We start from the raw sequence: 20,198 nt of genomic DNA on the forward strand, positions 1-20,198 counted from the left end.
CTTCATGTATGGATCTAGTCAATCAATGAAGATTCAAGAAAATCCAAGAAGATCCAGCTTTGTGCTTATAATACACATCCTTATATGCCCGAAGATAGTAGTTGGGTAAGACATCCCTAAACATCAGGCGTAGATGTGTAATATATAACACCACATAAGATAGGTTTAGGTTGTGATACTTAGCACGAATACGTGAATTTCTACTATTTTTCTCAACATTTATTTTAATTGCACATTTGCAATGAGACAAACTTGAAACACAATGGCCTGGGATAGTTGAAGTTAACCTAGTTTTCTTTGGAAGTACTAACAAAATAGTATACCATATATATGTGCTATTGAGGACTACTTCCTATAATACAATTAGTTTTAACATGTCTACTATAAACACATGATTGTTTAGAATATACCACTTATAACTCTAGGATTTCTCTATATGATATGCTCTAAATAAGCCTTCTTTAAATTAAGGACTATGGTTCTAACATACTTGGTACAGTTATAAGGATTTTAAGGCCTAAGCTTTCGAACTATTCCTTAAATCCTACTCCTTATCATACTTTTGTTATCGTACTTACGATGTTCTACTCCATCATACCATGATTCCCAAGTGAATCATATATGAGTTCCTAGTTTGTTATTGAAAGTAGACTCATGTAACTCCTATCACTCTTCCTTACCTCCTACAATTGACTTATCATAGGTATATACTACCACATCTTACTTATCTACATTACTTAACATCAGTCATTTGATATTTTAAATGACTCTTTCTTAACCATAACTTGCGTTGGTATACTTCTTCCAATAGGATATCTTTCTTGTGGTTGTATCCTCTCTTTGGACTACCATGTATTGTATACCAACTGTGGTCTACTACCACCATTTATATTAAGCTTCAATGGTGTTCTAATTATTTGGAATGAAGCAAGATAACTAACTAACTTTACTTAAGAAAGATAGATACGAAAGATTGACTCAAGTGTGTCAGGATTATTCTCAAGTGAATACCCATCTCAAGTCAAAAGAATAATTGGTTTAGCATAGTTAACTTAGCTAAAACACTTCCTATAGACACTACCAAACCTATAGGTCTCCTTTAAAGGGCTTTAATCCTAGGGTCAAAGCATTTGCTATGATACCAGCTGTGATGACCCAGCGTACCACTGCATGGTGTAGTACACAAGTCGTTGACATAACACAAGTGAAACACTGTTCCACTCATATTACATCTCTCAGAGTGGTACAACAGAAACATATGCGAGTCCAAGGTATGTCTATAGAAGTACACACGAACTGTTTACATAAGATCCACACAGCCTCCTACTTTACAGTGAGGTAAAACTTTGAATAAAGCTCCAGAAGAACGACTCGTAGTCTATCTTATAGCTAACTCAAGTTTAAGAGCTAATTGGCTTGCTATAGAATTCTAGCTACTTAGGTGCTGGGATTAGGGAAAGGTTCCCTTCTATTACTAATCTAGGTTTCCATTATAGCTGATGCAGAAGTTGACTCCATTGACTTCTTTGATTGAATTCTTCATCTTGTTGCAGTTGACTCCTTTGTCTTCGAGTTCCACGGTAGTTTCTCCTTCGGTTCCTTGATCTAAGAAGGGGGTTCAAATGGGATAGAATGAGTACGAGCGTACTCAGCAAGTTCATATTAGGAAATATGTGTATTATGCACTAGCTACAGCCATAGACCAGAAAGTCATAGGCCAATGCAAGTTTTTGTAATCATTTCTTCAAAAGGTTTATTTTATTCTGAAAACTATGCCCGTCAGTCTTCACAGGTTGACTAGAACTTCGTGGAGTTCCTTTCCTGCCGCGTTCGCAGTTCCCTTCCCGGAACAGGGAGTGACAGTCACAATTCTTGATACCCTCTGCAGAGGTGCGTTACTTTACCCCACAAGAGATCTTAACTTTGTTGTCGGCCGAGAGTATGTCCCCGTCCACACTTCCTTTGGTGTGAGGCCCAGTATAAGATCCAAGCCAATCACTGCCTTCTCCGCGACCCTGCAAACCCACCCTTTTGTCCAACCGTACACCCCCAGTAGACTTCTCCCGATAATACGGCTTTACTCACGGTGTACTCCGGACAATCCATCATAGATCGTAGAGCTTATCATCACTAATGGATGGGGATTTAAAAGGATTTCCCAACCTATTGCGGCAGTGCCTCCAACACCCCACCAGCTCTACCAATCCGTTGGCGTGCAGAAGGGAAAAGATACAGCTGACTTCCCCAGAGCCATTATAGATCTTATGGATAACGGATATGTACGGCGCTAGAATCACTGGACGGCATCGGTACTTAGTCCTAGATGAGTAGTACCCATGCAATGGAACCTCCACCATATCAACACATACCATGGTTCCATTGCCCACCACATAGTCATATTCATAATCGTAAAATAATACTTTGCTTTTCAATGCATGAGTGATAAGTATAATACTTTGCATATAGTTTGATACAAATAATCAAATGACATGAGCAAGCGATGAACTTGCCTTTCTTGACTGCAAGATTATGCAGGCAAAAGCTTCGATACGTGATAACTCCAAATGCTGAAATACCATCATCGTCCGGTAAAGACAATGTTTAAAGAACTGGCAAAGATGCTATAATGCATAGAATGAGATGCAATCGTCCCGAGCGTAACCTAAACTCGATGATTTAGGATGTATGAGTTGTAAATATTTCTTTAGGGTTGGTTGCACTTTTAGAATGATTCTCAAACAAGGTTCTTATTAGGGTTTGGTTGTATTAGCATCATAACCAAGTGATATAAGGCATCGTAACAATCATACACATAAAGAATAGTGATGGAATAATATGTAAAGAACAGTTGTCAATTTTAAGTTCTACAGATCATGGTTGATGATTACTTATACTATACTTCAAAAGAATAACTTTTGAAGAACATGTTGTTTAAGAAATAATGAGTATTTCAAAGAAGGATTAGGCTTCTAAGGTTTGATTGACATTTGTACTTCAAAAGAATAACTTTTGAAGAACAGGTTAAATAAGAATATGAACTACTTTAAATAGGAGCTATGACTTCTAGGGTTTACTATTGAATTCAATTAAGTTTACTATTAGGAACTAATTGGTTCTTAACTTGGAATGGGTTTCTATATAGCTAGTATTGGTAGGTTTATTGCTATGGTTTCTTCTGAGCATCATATCAAAGGATGGTTATCCAGATGGTTCTATAAATTAGCTACTAGGGTTACTATGGGTTAGGTTTACTATAACTTCCTATTTGTTCACTAGGAACTCACTAATGGTTTCCAAGCTAAGTGGTTTAGGATCCTTAAGTAGGGTTTAGTTGGATAGGAGCATGTGATGTGTATTACTACACAAGATTGGTATTAGGGTTTATCATTATGATGCTACTAGGGTTTGATGATTGAGGTTGATCTTAATGGTATGGTATATAGGAGTGGTGATTAATGGTACTAATCCAATTAACAAGCTAGGGTTTATAACTAGGTGATACTAGTGAATCATGTAGGTTTCAATTAAGAATAGGAACATGAAATGATAATCCCATGTGACTTGGTTTTATGCTAGTGGATCATAAGCATGCATTCAATTGTTTCTTATTAGGGTTCTATATGTCAAGTAAACCTCACATGATCATATGTGACACATATCTAGGGTTTTAGAGTTGGTTCTAAGGTGGAATGATCACATGAAATAATGGGATCAAGGTCTTACTCAAATTGAAACTAGGGTTTCTAAATTATGGTACATCTCCTAAAATGATGATTGGAAATATAAATGTGGCAACTAGTTATTTTGAAGCATAATTAGTAATGGTTTGGCATTTTATTAATCTTCACAAGACTTAATAATTAGAGTAACTCCTAATTAGGTTTAATTCAGAGATAAGGGTTTAACAATTATTACTAGGTTTTAAAAGTAACAACTTGCAAATGAAAATTATTTAAGTTCACAATATTTAAGTTACTAAATTAATGTTGGTTTTGTAGTATTTTCTTGATTTATTATTATTTAAAGAAAATAGAAAATAGTAATTTGCAAATTAGGGTTTATGAACTACCACTAATAATTAAGTTAATGCAAATATGGTAAATAAAATTAATCCTAACATTTTACTTAGTTACTGAATAGTTAAAATTTAATTTTGAAACTTCACTAATTATTGAATTCAAATTGTATTTTGAATAAATGAAATGGCATAATTTATAGGGATTTCTATTTTCGTGCCCCTGGTTCGTTAGTTGTACTCAGTTTTCCCCAGTCCCTTAGTTTTTCCTCAGTTTTCCCCTCCTCTAGTTTGAAACACGCATAAGTGCTGGAACGGCCGGTAGCCGTCAGGTCAGAGGCCTTGACCGTTAGTCTGACCGGGTGGGGCCGCACAGGGGCAGCTCCTCCCTGACCGTCTCGTGCTGACGGGTAGGGTCAGGAGACACGTCGGAGCAGCCATCCATCTATCGCTGACGTGTGGGCCATTTTATTTCATGATTTTATACGCGGTGCTGCCAATGACAAAATGGGGCCGCTCTATAGGGCTGCCGCAGCCAATGACCAGTGGGGTCGTCTATTTTTCAGGAAAAGACATATATTGCCGCTCTGTGGGGCTGCCGCAGCCAATGACCAGTGGGGTCGTCTATTTATTTAGAGAAACTCATATATTGCCGCTCTGTGGGGCCTCCGCAGCCAATGACCAGTGGGGTCGTCTATTTTTCAGGAAAAGACATATATTGCCGCTCTGTGGGGCTGCCGCAGCCAATGACCAGTGGGGTCGTCTATTTATTTAGAGAAAATCATATATTGCCGCTCTGTGGGGCGTCCGCAGCCAATGACCAGTGGGGTCGTCTATTTTTCAGGAAAAGACACATATTGTCGCTCTGTGTGGCTGCCGCAGCCAATGACCAGTGGGATCGTCTACTTATTTAGAGAGAAAAAATCATATATTGCCGCTCTGTGGGGCCTGCGCAGCCAATGACCAGTGAGTCGTCTATTTTTCGGAAAACTCACATATTGCCGCTCTGATATATGTCTTTAGAGAATATCATAGAGAGAAGCAACAAGTTCGCTAATTAATTATTCTTAAGCTAGACCGGAGAACCGCTGGCAGCTCGTTCCCCACCGTCGGACGGAGCAGCCATCGCCGGCGCCTCGTCGCGCCGCCGGCTCTGTCCCCCGGCGGCGTCGGACGAACTGCGGCGCTGCACGTCAACCACGGCTCCAGCACTTGTTTCGTCCGCACGCATTGTACCCACCGCAGGAAAGTCCGCCGCAAGCAGATCCGCCGCCCACGACGACCGGGATTTGTTCCGCGCACCAATTGGTATAGCTTGGTAAGACCTCCGCTTCTGCCTCCCCCGCCCCCTAATCGATTCGGTTCCCGTAATTTATTGGAGTTTGCAGGTACGAAATAGTCCTCAATGTCTGGTCGTAGCGGGTACACCGGCGAGGGTGGGGATTCGATCATGTCGTGGCCACGTTCTACTTCTCCTACCTCGTCGGAAGTGCAGGTATCTAGCTTCAGCTCTCTGTACTACCGTTGAATTTGAAGTTCCGCCATGGCCTGTTGGGGTGATTTCAGTTGTTCTTTTTTCCATTATTGTTACAGTTAGCCAGGCAAGCCGATGATCCATGGTATATTGCATACCAAGATGAATCAACCCAGTGGTGTAGCCAGAGGATGGATTTGGAGGAGAAGGTGGCCAATTTAGGTGATGAATTGGCCTGTAAAAACCTGATGATATTCGAGCTGAAGCGTATTGTGGAGGAAGAAAAGAAGAATTCAGAGCTTATTCGCAAGGAGAAGTTGAGAGTTGAGACAGATCTTGCCGTATTTGATCAAGTGGTAGAAAATCTAGAACATGAACTTAAAGTGATGGGAGAGGAGAAAAGTAGATTCATACGTGCAGGTTTTATTAGGTGTCATCCTTGTCCTAGCAGTTATGTGGTTCTGGTAGACGATTTAGTATAGAATTGTTATTCAGTAGATGGCTCTAACCACTGTATTTTGTTGTGGCTCTAAGCACTGTATTTTGGTGTACAATTTCCTACTTGTGCTAAGTAATGCGCACGATAATTTTAGAATGCATGAACATTTTATAAAAGTGAAGGGATCCCAAAAGTGAAAGCATGTACCAGCCTCCGGATCAAATACATATCAATATCTTCCCAATCAAGTTGGGATAGAATTCAAATCATACATACGGATGTACATGGACACATCAAGAACGTGGAGAAGCTTTTTTTGAGACGGAGGTAGTAGTTCGAACAATTTTATCCCATTTGGAAATTGAAAAATACAAATTTATCATAATTTATCCCAATTTGCGGCGTCGAACACGGTCATCTGCGCCATCAAACGTTGAAGCGATGTTATCGGCGATGGCTTCAATGTTCGTGGCATCGATGACCAGTGTCAGAACCGCCGCTGTCTTGGTGTACTTCATCAGCGACGGATCTGCGGAGGGCTGGATCGGCGGCTTTGCAGCGCGGTTGTAGACGATGGCTTCAATCGTCTTGGCATCGATTCGCACTCTCGGCACCGGAAGTGAGACATCAACAGGCTCCGACATTGAAGGCTGGGTCTGCGCCGTCGAAGCGATGCTGTAGGCGATGGCTTCAATGTTCGTGGCATCGATGACCACTGTCGGCACGGCCGCCGTCTTGGTGTTCTTCATCATTCAACAGATCTGAGAATAGAATCCTCACCGGTTAGAGACAGAGAGAGACATTTCAACTATTTCTGACGGTTAGATCCTCACCGGCACTCTTAGATCCACGGCGCACGCACGGTTAGATCCGCGCCGCCGCACGCCGCCGCACGCACGGTTAGATCCGCGCCGCCGCACGCACGGTTAGATCCGCGCCGCCGCACGCCGCCGCACGCACGGTTAGATCCAGCGCCGCCGCACGCCGCCGCACGCACGGTTAGATCCGCGCCACCGCACGCCGCCGCACGCACGGTTAGATCCGCGCGCCGCGACCGCCGTAGTAAGAGAGGAAATACGAGAGAGGAGGATGCGGCGGAATATGCGATCGCTGGGGTTGGTAGGTATGTGCTCTGCTCTTGTCTCCGTATGCGTCCATCGTGGTAGAGAGAGAGATACAGGCCGTCCGATCATAAATGATCGAACGGTGCAAGCGTTCGTTGAGCTTTCAACTAACCAAGATCCGTGTGACATACATCTCGACCAATCAGAGATCAGCCAGTGAGTACAAGTTAGGAAAACTGAGTAGAACTAAGAGGGTGAAAAGTGAGGAAATATTTATCGGAAGGGCAAAACTGAGTATGACTGAGTAAATCAAGTGGGCCCGGAGGGGGAAAACTGAGTAACACTAAGTAAAACAGGGGCACCCAAATAATAAACGGACTAAGGGAAATTGAAGCTTTTGGCATAAAAATTGTAAAATTGTGTTATTTGAACAATATATTTACATTTTGGCCGACTAGATATTGTTTGCTACTCAAAGATACACAAGTGTGACGAATTTGGACTCATTTGGACAAAGTTTGTAAGCATAGTGGGTATTTGGGAGGTGCATTGAGCAGAAAGCCCTGCATCTTCATATCTAGTAGCTCATGGACTAGGAAGTAGTTTTGAAGCTTTTGGCATAAAAACTTCATATCTCTATATTTCCTTTTCCATTATTATTTCTCTAGGTTGTAGGTAACATAACAAGGCTCCATGGGAAGGTTCCACCATGTTTTGAATTATTTTGAATTGAACCCTAAAACCCTAAAACCCTAAAACCCTAAAACCCTAAAATGATAAATGTGGCTTAAATGTGGCATACAAATTGTTCATACAAATTCAAATTGTTCAACACAAAGGGATCCCCAATACAAAGGGAACCACAATACAAATTGTTCATACAAATTCAAATTGTTCAACACAAAGGCATCCCCAATACAAATTGTTCAACACAAAGGGATCCCCAATACAAAGGGAACCACAATACAAATTGTTCATACAAATTCAAATTAGTTGTTCAGAATAAAATCTTTCTCTTGCTCCTGGTGTGACTCGCCGGGGCCACCACCTTACTCCGGGTAACCCTACCAGGGATATTACCGGTGTCTACCTTCCTTTTGCCCTCTTTCTTGTTCTTCTTCTTCTACAAAGCTTGTGCTTTTTCTTCTGCCATGTACTCTTCGAAGTTAGCTTCTACCATGGCCTTACTACTTTCGAGGCATTCTCGACTATACTGTTCCCTCTCCTCTAGACTCATCGGTTGAAGCCATTCTACATCCATCTGTTCCCTCTGCTCTCGATCCATCGGTTCAATCTCCTCATGTTCAATTGCTGCTTCAATCTCCTCTGCATTTGCTGCTTCAATCTCCTCATGTTGAACTGCTGCTTCAATCTCCTCTGCATTTGCTGCTTCAATCTCCTCATGTTGAACTGCTGCTTGAATCTCCTCTGCATTTGCTGCTTCAATCTCCTCATGTTGAACTGCTGCTTCAATCTCCTCTGCATTTGCTGATTCAATCACCTCATGTTGAACTGCTGCTTCAATCTCAAGTTGAATTGCTGCTTCATTCTCCTCTGCATTTTCTGCTCCCGCCTGATCTTCCATTCCAAAAGCTGGGTCAACTCCATTTTTACAAAGCCTAGCAATGTGTCCAGGGATTCCACAACGTTTGCACTTACGTTTTCGAATCGGTGCACCACCCTCTGCACTAGCTCTGATCCTATTCTTCCTCGGCCTACCTGCCGGTCTAGTCAATACTGGAGAGTACAGTTTGAAGCCTGGATCGACTTTCATCCATTGGTCTTTTCCCAACAAGGTAGGAACATTCATAGCATATGCAGCCCTAAATTTGGCAACAGAGAAATACTCTGACACATACTGATCAACTTCACCATCTTCACCCCCTATAACACTCATGAAAAACAATGCGTGTATGCAGGGTATCCCACGGATCTGCCATCCCCTACAATGGCATGTCCTATCAACCAAACTCACTGGATACCTCCACTGCCTATTTTCTTTATCAGTGTAGGTTACCTCAGCCTCCATTCCTTTTCTGACGCATTGCATCCTCAATTGTTTTGCCCTGTCATGCAAAGACTTAATCAAAGATGGGAGCATGAGATGGCCAACATAATTTGTGGATGCAATTCTTTGACGCAGATCGATCTTTATCATGATCATCTGCCTAATCTTATCAAATATTTGCCACAGCATAAGCCCTTTCAATGACTTGACCTTTGAATTGAAACTCTCCGCAAGGTTACTTGTTACATAGTCTACCTTGCAAATTTCATTGAATTGGCTTCTTGACCACACCCTACCATGATGTTCATCCAAGTACTCCTTCACCCCAGGTTTTTGTTTATACAACACATCCAAATGAAACAGATGCTTCCTAGAGCTGCATGTGTATGAAGCTGGCCATAGGTTGTCAGTAAAAACTTTACCCTTGAATTTCTTTGTAAAATTCTGTACCAAGTGTCGCATACATTCCCTATGCTCCACTCCAGGGAATACTGCTTCTACATGATCTCCAAACCTTTGCAAGCATCTGTGTGGATAACAAGTCCTGGTGGATGACCTATAAGGTCGCGCAAATTCTGCAGAAACCAAGTCCAACTTTCCTGTGACTCAACCTCCAAAACCCCATAAGCAACAGGGAACATCCAATTATGTCCATCAAGCGCAGATGGCAGCAACTAGCTGTCCTTTAAACCTGCCATGAAGAGCTGATGCATCCACGGCCAAATAAGACCTGCAACCGTCCAAAAAGCCTTTCCAGCACGCTTTGAAACAAACAAAAGCCCTTCTAAAACATTCCTTGTGCATTACCTTCCCGCTTTTCAATTTGTAGGGAACTGTATGCTTGTCTATCGCTACAACACTGCCTGGACTAGCCATCTCCACTTCAGCTTTGAAAGTGTAAAGCAACTGAAAGCTTTCATTCCATGGACCATTGATCTTGTCAAGAGCCATTTCCTTTGCATAGAACATCCTCATGTAAGGTACTTCCATTTTATACTTCTCAACCACCTTTTTTACGAGTGCTGTTGGACCAAGTGAAGGATCTTCTCTCAGCCAATCTAGGATTATATCTGCCAACCACCTAGTCTTCGCTAGCTTTGTTTTCAGCTACGGCTCTCCCCTAGAGGTGGACACCTATGGATCTCCTTATTCTTCTTTATCTGAAACATAATGATAAGGGATGTCGGTAATAGATAACAAATTTTACACCGTGATCTAAATACACAAGCTGGTTGGCGTAGTACACAGAACCAAGCTGCTTGCGCATTGTGGATGCATGCAGCCTAAACCTACACCTTTGGTATGGGCATTTAATTGTGAACCTACCTGGCTCACTTTTAATAACCTCAAAATTATTCTTAGTGAGAATGTGATATGTAGTAATTGCATTACGGCAGTCCATCATCGTTTGAAACACGGTGCCTTCTACAAGCTGGGGTTTCTCCCTGTTCCACTCAATTGTTGGCAAGTCTTCACCTTCGTAATCGGCTAAAACGAGGCTGTCATCATTCTCATTCTTCTCTTCATCATCAGTGTCATCAAATCTGGCACCAAAAGCCATATCTTCCATGTATTGATCCTCCATTGCCTGCTTACTGCATCGATCTACCAATTCAGGAAACATCAACTCATCCTCATCATCTTGAGGAGGCTGATCCTCAATGTCTGCATCGTCCTCCACATCGACCGTACGAACGATCTGGCTACCACTAGCAGGGACGAGATGGTGCTGGCGTGGACCTACAAGGAGTGCCACGGCGCACACTATTAGCGAGGCAGCAGCGAGAGAGAGACATGATGCCCGACCACCTGATGATGCCCCAGCACCAGAGAGAGATGATGCCTGGCCCCTGTCCACATGGATACGAATTTTACCGAACCGGCAAGAAGCATTCAAAGCAAAAAGAAATCCCAGATCGTCTTCGGAAATTAGTGGAACAAATCTTCCCTCCGAGCTGTTGAAATATTCGAAATGAACTGCATCGAGAGAGCTCCAGGTGTAGTTATCGTAGATGTTAGCTTTGAAATCCGTTAACGAGATGGTGGTTGCAACCACCGCAGGGAAGTTAAACCCAGTCTTACAGCGTTTAGAATCACGCGTAAAGCTAGAATCCAGCCTAACCACCAGCCCGAAAAGCCAGTATTTGGATCCATCCTATTCGAAAAGCAACGCAGTTAGTTGAGCAACAACGATTGGCGCTCAAAAACTGCCTACTGTTAATTCACATAGGCAGATGATGCTTACCCAGATGGAATCCATGCGTTAGATCCCTCCGATTCCCAATCTTCTCCACGGCTGGCGGCAATAGTCGGCACACCAGACGGAATTACAAAGAGGACAGGGGTAGATCCAGATCTGGTGGAGGCGGAGCCCGGGGGTGGTGGTGGGGGCGGGGCCGGCTTGGCGGCGGACGATGCCATAAGGTAGGTGGGCAGGATGGCGTGGCGGTGGAGGGGCGGTGTGTGAGCTCCTCCAGTCTCGGGCGGAGGGGAAAGTTTTGGGTCAGCTCTTCCAGTCAATAGTCAACACATTTCGAAAGCAACGGTCAAGTCAAAACCACCGCGGCTCCCTAGCCGTCACCGGTAATGGAAGGCCTCTGAACAGACGGCAACCCTCCCGTCCGAGCCTCTGCGAGGGGTTTCAAACTAGAGGGAGGGGAAAACTGAGGAAAAGTTAAGAGGCTGGGGAAAACTGAGTACAACTAACGAACCAGGGGCACGAAAATAGAAATCCCTAATTTATAAGGTTAAAAATAAGTGAAATTTTATTTTGACACACATTTTTGTTTTATATTTGATCTACCAATCCCAGATGATCTACGGCGCCAGGCGCTTCTCCTCGACCACGCGCCTGAGGCTGGGGTGGCCTGTACCGTCGTGTTCTTCCACGGCTCCGGCGTACTGGCGCGGATGGAATTGAGAACTAGAGAGGGATAGAGAAGATCTGGAGGAGTGGATGAGATCAAGAAGTGCTCGGCGGTGCTTTCACCCCTATTTATATGCCGAGGGGAGCACGGAGACTGCGACACGACGACGATGATGGCCGAGAGGTGGCGGTCTCTGGAAGGTGGTCTGGCGAGGATCTTTTCGCTCCTGCGGATAGACTCGGACGCGAGAGACCTAGGGAGGGGTTCTGGAAGCTTCCACGCGTCCGGGACGTCCTTATCGTCGACGAGGATGGCGTCTACTGGCGCTGCCGCGGTGTCGAGCTCGGAGAGGAAGACGAAGACGATGGCCTCCTCTCGCACGATTTTTGAAGCACTTGAAACGGTATGTGGGTTGTTTTTCGTTGGTGGGCTGGGCTAGTACTGGGCTGTCGAGGTGGTGGTAATGGGCTGCTGCGGTGCTGAAGTCCAGGTAAGTTTCCCTCCACTTCTTATTTAAAATCTTCATTTCCTTTTTCTGTTTTTTTTTATTTACTGGTTTTAATTCAAATTGAATTCTGTTTTGTTTTACAGGTTCTAAAATATTTGAGTATTAATATAACTTGATGACAATGCTCACTGTATTGTTTTGTTGTTAAACAACCATTTTATAATTGATTAATTTTAGTTCTTATGAGGCACAAGTTAAAAGTGCAAATAGATATGAATTTTAGGATTCAATTCAATTACTTTAAATTTAGGAATCAATTCTGTTTTAAAAGATCTGAAATTGAGAACATGTGAATGGTGAACATATTATATTTTTCAAGTGCTTAACCATATTGATTTTTCACATATAAATTAATTATGACTAGGGTTTAACAAATGGTAAAGGAAATGGGATTGGTTCATGATTTTATGTGTATGATAGTTCTTAGGGTTTAATAAGAGTGGTGATATAACCTCTATAATCATCAATCCAGCTTTGACTTAAATTATTTAAGATGAATCCTATATTCCTCATGGTTAATTCAATTGCTCTTGTGGTGATTCTATTTTATAAACTACTATTTCATTTGGTTTACTTAGGCAAAGTATTTGGATTGCAAAGTAGAATAGGATCTTGGTTTCATTCTACTCACCAAATGGTATTTAATACTAAGTATCTATAACTTGGTTTATACTTGTGATCCATGATACACAAGTTAGGACATAATATTCTATGTGGTGTGAATTCTACTTGAAAGGTTTAGGGTTTTGCATAAGCTTCACTAAATTGAAGTATAAATAGGCATGAGGTATGGCAGGGTTCTAATTATAATCCAAGTTAATCCATGGGTTGGAATTCAAATGTAGTTTAGGGTTTAAGTAGTGATCTCCAATGTGATACACAACTAGGATTAGAATATGAGCATAAGCTTGGGTTATGTTTCACTAATGGAACATGGCTCTCATCTACAAGATTAAAGGTTGGTTTAAACAAGTAAGATGTAATACTACTCTAAAATTCTCCATATTATTCTGAATGTCTAGATTGAGACATGTGAAACATAAGTTTATTTTTCCAAAAAAGTACATTCATATATAATCTATATTGTTGTGTTTTATACATATTTGATACTACCGGAAATACTTTTGTACACCCACGCATGGGTGTGAATGTTTCCGTGACGGAATACTACCCATTTTTGGAACTATAAGATGTTCCTGTAAGCTATTTTGGCCTATCAAAATGTCTTATATTTTGGGACAGGGGTATTAGTAAAATTTTGAAGACCGTTTCAATGTTAAAATGTGACGTAGATATTAGTAACACAAATGACTTAGATTTTCTCAATATATTTATTCAATTTTGCAAAAAAAATACATTAATATAAGAAATTCGTAAATCCATTGGGAAGTAATAATTTCTTGTTCGACATATTTGTAAAGATCATTGTCAACTCTCTTCGAATAAAATAAATTTGAAATTATAGTGTTGCATGTTAATATAGGGGGAAAACCTGAAAGGCCGATATCATGCGGGCATTGGAGAGGACATCTTGCAACCTTTTCACCATAGATAACTTGACAAGCATCAACTGCATTTCTTGTCATAAGTTATCCATTTAAACTTTTGTTCATAAATATTATTCCGAATGTCTAGATTGAGACATGTGAAACATAAGTTTATTTTTCCAAAAAAGTACATTCATATATAATCTATATTGTTGTGTTTTATACATATTTGATACTACCGGAAATACTTTTGTACACCCACGCATGGGTGTGAGTGTTTCCGTGACGGAATACTACCCATGTTTGGAACTATAAGATGTTCCTGTAAGCTATTTTGGCCTATCAAAATGTCTTATATTTTGGGACAGGGGTATTAGTAAAATTTTGAAGACCGTTTCAATGTTAAAATGTGACGTAGATATTAGTAACACCAATGACTTAGATTTTCTCAATATATTTATTCAATTTTGCAAAAAAAATACATTAATATAAGAAATTCGTAAATTCCATTGGGTAGTAATAATTTCTTGTTCGACATATTTGTAAAGATCATTGTCAACTCTCTTCGAATAAAATAAATTTGAAATTATAGTGTTGCATGTTAATATAGGGGGCAAACCTGAAAGGCCGATATCATGCGGGCATTGGAGAGGACATCTTGCAACCTTTTCACCATAGATAACTTGACAAGCATCAACTGCATTTCTTATAATTATTCGAGTATACTCTAGATTTTATTTTTTTGCCAAAATGGAAAAATTATTGTAATATGATAAATATTTTTTAAAAAATACTTGCTCCTACTAATTTAGACAAATCCAAGACATTCTTTTATGCACAGAGGCAAAATCATTTTTATTTGTTAATTGAGAAACAGGAGCTTCGCAATTTACTCATACAACACTTCGTTTTTGTATGAGATTGACAATTTTTGACAACGGTAATCAATTTCTTTTACATGAATATACAGAAACTTGTCAAATCCACTTGGAAATAGAGATTCCGTATTTGACTGGGTTGACATGAGCATAGCCAACTCAATTAGAACAAGATAAATTTATCATTATTAGGGGTTGCGATTGTTTCTCTCTAGAGGAGAACGAAATGAAAGGAAAAAAGGATTTGAATTCCCTTTGTATTTTTCATATCCTAAGATGAGATTAAGAAAAGTGCAGGAACAAAAAAGCCCTATGAGATTAAGATGTCATGTCTATTGGAATCCTAAAAAGTGTAGGAACAGAGGAGCCCTAGTGCAAATATTGAATTTCTCTTTGATTGCGGTGAATTTTTTCCATGAGGTCTAATGTAACGCTACTTGACTACAAAATTACAATGCAAGATTCCTATAAGATTACTTGTATTTTCTATGGGTTATGATCCTATAAATGAAACCGTCTTTCGAATATAAAATTCTTTTGAAAAAACTAGTATACTATGAATCAAACGAGCCATGAATTAGGCCTGAAAAGGTTTATTTCAAGCACGCCATTTGAGAAGACAGCTTTCAATCTTTACACCGTTGATATACATATGAGTCTACTTCTCCTAGAGTGTAGAATAAGAAAGAGATTGAATGCATGCATGATTGGCATGGAACACATAAACGGATGAGAGCAAGGACAGGCTGCATCCCAGATGCGAACAACGGATCCGATCCTCCAAAGATCTCTTCAAAGATTTGCTCGCGCTTCTCAATGTCATGAGGGGTTGCTTGCCGTGATGGCCATGACAAGCTCCTAGCCTGCATATAAAAGGAAAACCCATCCGTCATGGCCCTTTCCCCGCGGTCATTTCGACCCGTCCAATCCCAAAGATCCTCGGATCGAATAGACAAATGCTTCAGACGAGTCATAGGAAATTGAAGAAACTGTGGTCGCGGTCATCGTTTGCTGCACAACCCCCTACCTCCGGGCTGCCTCGACCGCAGCGGCCGGTCAGTCCGTCGATTCAATGGGCGGCAAGGATCCGGCGAATCTCGGAGACGGGATGAGACGGACGAGGGAAAACGTTTCTTATTCCGGCGGCCACGCCAGGCCAAGGCGGCCGTCAGAGAGGATCACGTGTCCAGGGCTCCAAAGGATACGCCGCCAGAATCCCCAATACCCCATGTTTTTATGTAAGCTTTTCTTTTGTTCATGTATATCTGCACAGCCCCCTTCCTCTGTCCTTATACTAGTATAAAACTATAAAAGATCACAAACTCATATGTCATGTATTCCCTCTATTAGGGATTATAAGAGCATCTCCAGCCGCGTCCCCCAAAGCGTCCTCCAAAGGGATTTGGGGCGCGCCGGACAGAAAATGCGTTCCAGCCGCGTCCCCCAAAGCCCATTTTTGTCCGGCGCGCCCCCATTCGGTGTCCGGCGCCCCGAGCCCGTACCCGTCCCACAGGGGACGCACCGGGCACGCCGGACACAACGAAATGAGAGGCGGGAAGTGGCGGGGCCGACCCGTCAGCGGCACAGAAGGCTAAAACCCCGTCGCCTACCTTTGGTCAAGCGACGGTAATGGCGTCCCTGTTTTCCCAGGCGACGCAGGGACGCGGCTCGTCGTGCATGGCCGCGTGGCAGTTCCCGGGAAGCGGAACCGTTGCATTGGCAACCGCGTCGACTTGCCGAGACGACCAGGCCCGCCGCCCCGTGCTTATTTGCCGAGTGTTGCGAAGGGCTTCGCCGGGCTGGTCGTTGGCCGCCACGGCTACCGAAAGGTCATGCCGGGTCGAGGAGCAGCGCCAGGACGACGGCCGTCGGCCGATGCCTCGCGAGGCCTACCGGGAGGAGCAGCACCAAGGACATAGTCCCGCGTCGGACAGTGCAAGGCTTTGCCGCTGGTTGTTCGCGCTGCTGCTGGCATACGCCCAAGTTGTGCCTCACGCTGGGAGCAGTCTCCGCCGATTTGGCGGGTTGGGAGCCGGCTGCGCCTCTTTGTCCGTCTAGGACCCGTCGCCTTTCGCCACGCCGCCGCCAGCAACGGCCCAGGTAGCCCCCCACCCCGTGTGTGTGTGGGTGCTGGCGCTCTCCCTCTCCTCCGACATGATTTACATCTAGGCGATGATGTGACTACAATGTTTTTTCACCCAAATCAGATCAAGAGGATGCAGGCACGCGGCGCATCAGCCATGCTTCGGGCGCGGGTGTCTAACAGGCACAGTCAGACACGTCGATCTCGAGCTTTGCACGGTGGTGGGCAGGCACAGCCAGGCCATGGGCGAGAGACGAGCGGTGCCGACCAGAGTAGTGTTTTTGGTTCTGGCCGAGCTGATTATCTACCGAGGTAATGTCCAAATGTTCGGATTGGAGTTAGATGGCTAGCTAAGATTTATTATTGACTTATTGTACTGAACATACAACGGAAATACTCACCCAATTTGTTTGTTTCTTTTATTATTGTAGAATTATTAAAACATGAACAGGATCACTAGCATTGCTTCTCTTTTCAAAAGCATGAATCAATTTTTTTTGCATCATGTTTCTCCACGAGTTCTGTTAAGCTTCCTGTATACTTTTGATTGTTCCTATTCTGCTTTTGCAAATTATGTCTGTTGGTTTCAGGATACCTAGACCTTTCCACTCTGGCTGCTGGTTCTGGGTAGGCTACCATTAAGGTTCAGCTCGCCGTCATTTGTACATATTGAGACGAGTTGAGATTGTCATTGCTTTGGGTTGTTCAATTCTCCGAGGTAGCTGCCCAATCATGATCGACATGAGAATTCCCGTGAATATTTTTATTGGATGCCACAGCAGGGGGTTAATACATGGTGGATTGAGTATATAAGTCGAGATCTAGAAAAGTCTGATTCCATTGAACTTCTGAGCCTGTGACGAATAAATTTTTTATCTATTGGAGATACCACTGTAGAGAGTGGAACAACTTATGAGACCAGAAGCATAAATTTTCTCCATGTTAACTTGATCCTTAGCATATTATTATCATATTTAGCCTTTTGGAAATTTTCATTTCATGTAGTAGTCTTTGTGGTTATTTCGTATTAAGCTGACCTAGAAAACCTCACGTCTTGATCCGATCATTTTATGATCTGTAACCACGTAGAGCTTAGCGCAAACTCAGTTGCACGATATTATGTCAATTACTATTATTCTAGGCAACAATGGTGCATCCTACTGCATAGGAAACTTATGGAAATGTATATATAAACCAGATTGTACTTCTGGCTGGATCGTCCTAACTTCATCCTTGAAGTCTGAACACCAGATCCAGCTGCGAATTTAACTTCACCATCGGTTATGTGGTCAGTGTTCTACATTCTATTAGTGTCCACCCATTAATGAGGTATGTAATACAACTTAAAGAAATATCAGTGCTGATGCTTCGTTTCCGTGCAGAACAACATTGTACTCACTTCTGAATTTGTTTACACATTTCTTATCTTTTGATTTCTAACTCACCTTGGGGCCGCCTTAGTAATTTTATAATAGAGGCTTCTTTTATTCTTCAACTTGTGGCTACCACAAAGGCGCGGCATCTCACCATCCGGTCTCAGGAAGATCATGGGCTCGGGCATTTATCTTGCTTCCATATCGTGAGGGATGGCTTCACCCTAAATCTCTGTTTTCCTGAAACTTTATATACTCAAAATATCCCACTTATGGTTTATAGGTCTTTGGAGGCGCTTCTTTAAATCATTTGATTTTCTCCGTCATGTAATGCCTAATATTATAGTTATGACTTATAAGTCGTTGGATATGCAAATTATAAACATTGATTTTCCTGACGTCCTCTGTTCTCATGTTAATGAGAGGTGTATTTTGGATAATTTTCAGGTAATAAATGCGTGGGAGCACAAAAGAAAATTTTGCATTCCCATCCTGCTTGCAAATATCATACTGTGCTCATTAGGTAGTTTGTTTCCATGGACAACTTCTGGCACGTAGGCTGCAAGTGATGTTGAGAGAAAGTAAGTCTATTAAGAGATAAATATAAAATACATGTCCCATGTCTGGAATTGTTTGGCCTTCCCAAGGTATGCTCCTACATAATTATATACGTTGGCATTTCCATGAATTGCCAACCGCAAAGTGTGGCATGTTCTGGCAAGTTTGAAGTTGGAGTGATAGTGTTATTGTAAGAGACAGAATCCAGCACGATTATTGAGGTATGCTCTAGAAGAATAAGTCCCTATTTGTTCCCTGCTCTGCTCCTTGCTTAGTTTTACACATCGAATTTATGTTCTAAATCCTAAATTTCATAGATGAACTGTTAGTGTTCTTTATGCATATAGTGCATTTCACATTTTGTTCCCCTGAACATTTGTGCGACTTAAGTTGTTCCTCTCTGTACTCAACAAACGTGAATCGGGCAAAATTTCTATATACCTAGAAGCCTTCAGGTACCCTGCAATCTAATTGACTGATTAGACCTTAGATTAACAATACACGGCCTCCACATTTCTTGTGTGTATATATTTTCTTGGATTCAGATAATTACAAATGTAAGAAAGCATGGGAAAGACTTGTAGTTTGCAGGCATTGCATTCTGTTTTTGCACTAGGCTCATATGTTGCAATGTACCGTGGCTTGCTATACATTGCGTTGCATGGCTACAAACAAACACGCTTATTATTTTTGACTGTACACTACTGAATATTCTCTCCCGGTCAAATTTTCTTCCCTTCAGTGTGTCGTGTCGTATTTGTCTTCCTTCTGACTGGTGAGTAGATATTTACATATACCAGTATTAATAATTGAGATTGGATTCTTAATCTATTCCAGCTACGTCAATAGGGAATAATATTTTTGATTATGTACCACACCATGCAAATGGTTCTGTCTGCATTTTGCGGGAAAAAATACCGAGGCAGTTGATAAATTTGTATCAGAGAAATGCTTTGAAGCATTGATGTGCTTTGGTAGTGATTGATCTGTGTCTTTGGAACTGTTGTTTGCAGTATTGTGTAGGGACAAATTACTCGGTGGTTTGACATAGCCAAGTCACTCGATCTCAGTATTGATTGAGTAAGCGCGTTCTGGATGTTTGAAGCCAGACACTAATAAGTCAAGATAATGCCACTAGTGGAAAACAGGGCTTCCGTGGGAGCCTTTTGTCGCGGGCGCGCCTGCACCCGCGACAAATGGCCTGGCCACGTCGCCCCGAAACCATGTGGAGCGCGCGGAGGCTTTTGTCGCGGCCTTTTGTCGCGGGCCGTATTACGACCCGCGACAAAAGGGGTAGGAGCGACGTGGCCACCCCTTTTGTCGCGGGTCGTAATACGGCCCGCGACAAAATGTCCCCCTATATATATATATAGAAGCAGCCAGCCACCCCCACCTCATTTTTTCCTTGGTGGTGAAGGTGGAGGTGTATGCTAGCTCATTTTTT

General features: G+C 42.3%; 1 long non-coding RNA gene across 1 annotated transcript; it reads left to right on the top strand.

Annotated features, from left to right (window-relative positions):
- The first annotated feature begins 16,558 nt into the window (after nt 1-16,558).
- Nucleotides 16,559-19,896, top strand: LOC127316086 (uncharacterized). The gene is made up of 3 exons (XR_011749561.1): nt 16,559-16,840; nt 16,948-17,135; nt 17,414-19,896. It is a non-coding gene; the product is annotated as an uncharacterized lncRNA (long non-coding RNA).
- The last annotated feature ends 302 nt before the right edge of the window (nt 19,897-20,198 follow it).

This window comes from Lolium perenne, chromosome 7 (genome assembly GCF_019359855.2).
Source record: "Lolium perenne isolate Kyuss_39 chromosome 7, Kyuss_2.0, whole genome shotgun sequence".
Taxonomy (NCBI): domain Eukaryota; kingdom Viridiplantae; phylum Streptophyta; class Magnoliopsida; order Poales; family Poaceae; genus Lolium; species Lolium perenne.